The 5,602-nt window shown below is 36.8% G+C and overlaps 1 long non-coding RNA gene across 1 annotated transcript in view; it reads left to right on the forward strand.

The window, feature by feature from the left end:
- Positions 1-973: 973 nt before the first annotated feature.
- LOC108444644 overlaps positions 974-5,602 on the forward strand; it is a 12,337-nt gene continuing 7,708 nt past the window's right edge. The window contains exon 1 of the long non-coding RNA XR_001859274.1: positions 974-1,122. This is a non-coding gene — a long non-coding RNA (uncharacterized LOC108444644). The remainder of the gene's footprint in view (positions 1,123-5,602) is intronic.

Genomic DNA, 5,602 nt, shown 5'->3' on the forward strand with positions numbered 1-5,602 from the left:
TTCCACAAATCAGAGCAGTTCATGACTGTGAAGGCTCAATATTTGAAGCATGTGCTAGAAGAGTTTGCTTAGGAGTACAATTGTCTGGGAGAGTAGTAGAGTTCAGAGGCAGCTACTTTCTGCAGTAGGTTTTCCATCTCTGCCAATGGGCAGTCATACAGATTTTATATTTACTTTGGAGCAGTAACACTTGAAATGGAGTAAGTACCATGGGAATGCAGATGCAGAGCCTGAGATTCTGCATTTTTTTTCTTTTTTAATTTAAAAAAACATACATGAAAAGTACTATTTTCAGCATTTTCTTTTCATTTATAGCAATTCTTCACCAGGATAATAAATACCAAATTATTTACTTCAGAGGATTGAGAGGATTACTTAGTTAATGTTTAAAAAGCACTTTGAAGATAAAAAGCACTATTGAGCTGCTTAAGACTTACTGAATAGTTAATTATCTAAAGGTCCCATTTTTCCCCCTACAGGTTATTTCTACATAGGGGAGAGTAAACTCTGAGCTCCATACCATGACTTTCAAAGCCAGGCGTTTTAAATCTTATTGGTTTCAAAATTTGGGGGTTTTTTCCAGTGGCCTGAATCTGATTCTTTTGAAGTCAATGGCAAAAGTCCAACACTGAAAAAAAGTCCACTAGAGCATAATGTAGCTGTTCAGAATAAACAAGTTGAAACTATGGTTAGAGCCTGTATCCATATTTACATTTTGTCTTAGTGTGTATATATGTGTATGTATAGATACACATATACACTCACATGTGCATAGGTAGGTATATGGACACACAGCGGATTGTGGGCAAATGAGATATGTTTTTAATTTGGGACTTTAAGCATGTGGGACTAATTTCTTCATGAAAAGAAGTTTTTAGAGGGACACACTGACCTTGCTGTGAACTTTCATGGGCAAAATGGATCTCATTGCAACATCTGAACACAAAAGATGTATTCTTTTATAACAGGGGTAGGACAATATTAAGAAGTCTCCATAGATGCCTGTTCTCTGGACCACTCACAGCTGACACAGATACCTCATACAAAGAAATGGAGATGAAGGAAACAGTTTTTGAACTCAATATTCGGAGTCAGCCCTTGTCCATGACAGACTCATTGAAGGTAATTACTAGTCATTCTTCCTTCAGTCTCTTAGCTGTTAGAGCTACCATAAGCAATCAGTGTAAGGTAAATGTTACTCTCTGCTGAGGACAGGAATCTCCCTTTGAACTAGGTAGTCTGGAAAAAACTGTTGCACGCAAATCAGGTCTTGGCTGTAGAAGACATCAGTCCCCCAAACACCAATGCATATATTTAATTTTGCAAATATTAAATACCTCTTGATTCTGATATGACTGATGAGGACTTAGATGTTAAGTATTTCTTAATACTTGCATAATTACAGCCTAAACTTATCAATACATGCCATTTGAGAAAAAGTTGCGAGTTATATATTTAACTGAAGTTCATAATTGATTGCTCCCTAAGACAAAGAACAGTATGTCAACCTGAACTCATTTAAGTTTGACCTTTTAATGTGCTACAGCAGCATACTATCTTATGATTTTAGCTGTGTTGGCTCTTAAATCAGGGTCTAGATGTAAAAGGTCATACTGAATTCTTGAGCTGAATTTTTAACAAGGACAACTCTTAAGTTTTTTGTGATTAATACCAAGAACACGTAGGGATCATTAGAGGAAAGAGTAAAAGAGTGAGAAGAAATTTGATTAGCAAATTGCTTTCTGTATCCCCTATTCTGTTTGCAAACATACACTAATTGGGTGACATGAAGCACAGCTAAAGAAGTTATGGATAAAACACAATGCTATGAAAAAAAAAAAAAGAGTTGATCTTGCTAGTGTGTAAATCTTCATTTAAAAAAATAATGTTTGGCCCACATGTGTCAGACATTTCCAAAGTGCAGAGGTATAAGTTTATGACTTTCTGCTTCTAAAATATTCCTCTCCCACAGGATCTCATGAAATATGTGTATGTTTACAGGAAATTGTGGAAATAGTGAGTCATCTTTTCAATAATTAACACAGGATAATTTCTTGAAAAACAAGATCAGCAGGGTTTTTTTATCCTGATTACAAAGAATTCTGGTTAGCTATTTTTTTTGGATATGCTCAAAACAAGGAAAATTTTCAAAGTAGTATCTAAGTGACATTTGCTCTTTGGCAATACACCTTTACCACCAGTTGCTCCAGTTCTCTAAACTGTAGCTGTGTATCTGTCAATAGAATCTTTTAAAACTTCATTTTCTCACTGATGTTCTATTTTCCAAATACTTTTGTATGTAAAAGTCGCAAGATGCTCCTAACACATGGAAATAGCTCAGGTTTCTCCAGTTCAGTAGGGTATGGTGTTTTTCATAAATATGATTGGAGCAATTGAAGGCAAGTGTTGGTCAATGGCTTCTAAAAAGTGATCGGAACCTAAATTGTCCATTTTATCCTTAAACACTGCAAAAAGTTATGGAATGATGTCACACTAAATATTATGACTTTGCTGAGTTCAGTGTAAGTAGACAGAGCAACAAATAGGCTGTGTCAGAAAAATTTCACACACATACACACTACTAACCGACCCTAGTAACCAGCTCAGTGAGTCAGCACGGTGAAGTCCGGGGTTATGTGACACTCTGATCAGTCTCTGTGCCAAGCCCTTGGGCAGAGGCTCAGCACCAATTCATAAGCAGTTCCACCTCAGGCACTCTGCTTCTACACTTGGCTGTCCACATAGTAACATTCTCCTCAACCCTAGCCTCTAGTACCAAGAGTCCTTATAGCCAAATATTGATGCAATCAGCTCTCAGCATGCCCTTCCATCAGTTTCAGGTACCATTCTCTGTCAGTTTTGATCCATGGTCCACACCAAGGCTCAGATCCTCTTTGTGTGTCAGATGTGGCTCATTATTCTCAGGCCTTGTTTGCAGTGTCCTCTTGACCATGGCTCATTATAGTGAGTCATTCAGGCCTTGGTTAAGGCAAAGCCATGATGTTGCCATGTGAAATGAAGGACATTTTCTATAGCCCTCCACTCAAAGTAAGCATTTATTCCTGTCAGATGGTAGTTTGTGAAATTCTGGGATGGTTTTCTTCTTCATGTTTCTGCATACTAAATCTAAGAGCTGCCTGTGGATGGTCTAGTCCATGATGTAAATTACAAGACCTATTTGGGTTCCTCCAGTTCACATCTGAAACCAGAGCTCCAGGGGGAACAGGAATAACGTATGAGCAATATAGAGGGGATGTAATTTTTCCTTGGCTGCATCTCCTGTTGCAGGAACTGCAAGAAGAAAGGGTATAGAGTCACCAGAACACATAAAATGGAACCCCAGGATATTGTTACAATGATGTAGAAATATAATGAACTCTTTCAAGTATTTCTTATAGGCAGCCCTGTAGAACCTAATGTTATTTTCATAATGAAGAAAATTCAGGAGCTTTATTGCTAAAAAATAGAGCAAGTTCTTGCAAACAGGACATGATGTCCAGCGTAATGAGTATGCTAAATGAATAGCCACAGGATACAGAAATTGTTCTACAAGTCTTCTCCATTAATCTTTTAAGAAAATGAGAATCTGCTACAGCATTGGAATTTTGTTTTGGTACTTTCTAATTTAAAGCTTATTGTAGTCTTCATTTCATTTGGAGCCTGCAAATGGTAGCTAATGAAATTTGACCTCACAGAGAGAGAGTAAAATAAATAATATCCGTACTCATCAATTAAAAAAGCAAAACCTATCAGCACACATTTCAAATGTACGTAAAGAATACATTTCTGAACTGCAGAAGTATTTTAAATTCATGCAGTGACCTGTATGACCTTTTTATCAACATACCCCATATGAATAATGCAGCCATCCCAAATCCATGCCATTAAAAATTGTAATAGTTGTCTGACATGCACAAGCAATGTTACACCAGGGAACTATTTGGCCCAGAGCATTCCATTAAAAGTGAGTTTCAAATGTATATGTTAAAATGAAACATCAGCTATAATGAAAAAGGAAGCAGAACAGAGTGGGCTTTGGGTATTAGTGTGCATTTTCTTTTAGAAAAAATTTTGCCGTGCTTGTACCATACCTAATGCCATTCTGTATTTGAAGTAAAATCAATCCAAGTTTTATTTTGCTTTTAAAATTCTCCTATGAAATATATAAGGCAATCAATGTGCTGTGCTCTAGAGAGATGGTAGTATTATTTGAGTTGCTATTGCTATTTAATATTTAGTTTTCAATAAAGTGTTGACTATAGTCCATTGTATTAGCTACCATACAAGTACTGAGGAAAATGTGGCCCCCAATCTAAAGTTCAGCATTTCTGTTTGAATTATGAAGCTTTGGTAAGATTAGAAAGAGACAGGTAAAACACAATAGAGAGGACTGGTTATTATTTGTTCCTCATATATTATCCTGAACATTCAGAGATTGATCAGTCCACCATCTTCGCATTCTTGTGTCAGTTCATGTAACAGGATGCCAAACCTTAGGATACCTAAGAAAGCATCCTGTTGCAATTAGTGGGGTTTTTTTAAGTGATTCTAAAGACCTTTGACACTACACAGTAGAGTACTGGACATTACACAGCTTTGAAGGATTTTCTTCCTAACACTGCAGAGTTCAGGCCTTCCCTTTAGCAGCGAGGAATTCAGTCATGGTGAGAAGAAGACTGAAAAACTGTTTCTGAGTTTTCTATCAAGCACACAATCTATCTCCACAGACATCCTTGACATGACAAGTGTATTCCAAAGTGTATCAGAGGTAAAGCAACAGTGGATCAATGATAGGAGAAGGTCATTTAAGACTTTAAAAATCCTGAACACACTCTGGGTTGACCGAAGGCTGCAGGTGAAAGTTCTTTTAGTGTATTTATGTAACTTTAGTGGGGCTACTAGTGAGGAAAGTGGTTTTCCCTGACGCCAGAAGCACATGAAAATGTTAAAGCTTCTGTGAAAGTACTGGGAGGTAGACTTATTCCCATAAGACAATACATGTAGCCTTTGGATTCCTACATCTATAAAGCCATTGTGGAGAAAATGTACACTGGCATACCTATATTTATGCACTGCTCCCCACTGTAAGGTGTTTTTTAATAGGAAGCAGCCAATGCTTCAACACTTGCCAGCTTTCAGGACATTTGTGTTAGAGTTGATGTCTTTGTTCATGTCCTGTGATTACTTTTATGCAACCTCACAGTTGTATGTTAAGACTAAATTTTTAGTCCACTTGTTCGGCATTGACTAAAACAAAATTATTTTTCATTTTCCTGCTTCATTCTTCAAACTGGAACATAATAAACAATTTCTTAGGATTCTGAGAGAAAAGGGCAGATTTTGTATAACAGAACAACACAAATTTTTAATATTTCAGATTAATGTGGTAAACATCAGATTTCAGCCTATAGTTAATTCTGTAACAAAGTGGTAAACAGGGATTTGGAAGAGAAGTACTGAGAGGTCTGTTACTAACATTTTAATAGTGTTGAATTTTCCATCATATGTAATTACTGTATTTGCAAGAGCATTTCCCAACACAGAGAAGGGCTATGCTTAGTAAGAGCCAGCCTGTTACAGTGCCTCATTTTTCAGCATTCCT

This window comes from Corvus brachyrhynchos, unplaced genomic scaffold, assembly GCF_000691975.1.
Source record: "Corvus brachyrhynchos isolate BGI_N302 unplaced genomic scaffold, ASM69197v1 scaffold61, whole genome shotgun sequence".
Taxonomy (NCBI): domain Eukaryota; kingdom Metazoa; phylum Chordata; class Aves; order Passeriformes; family Corvidae; genus Corvus; species Corvus brachyrhynchos.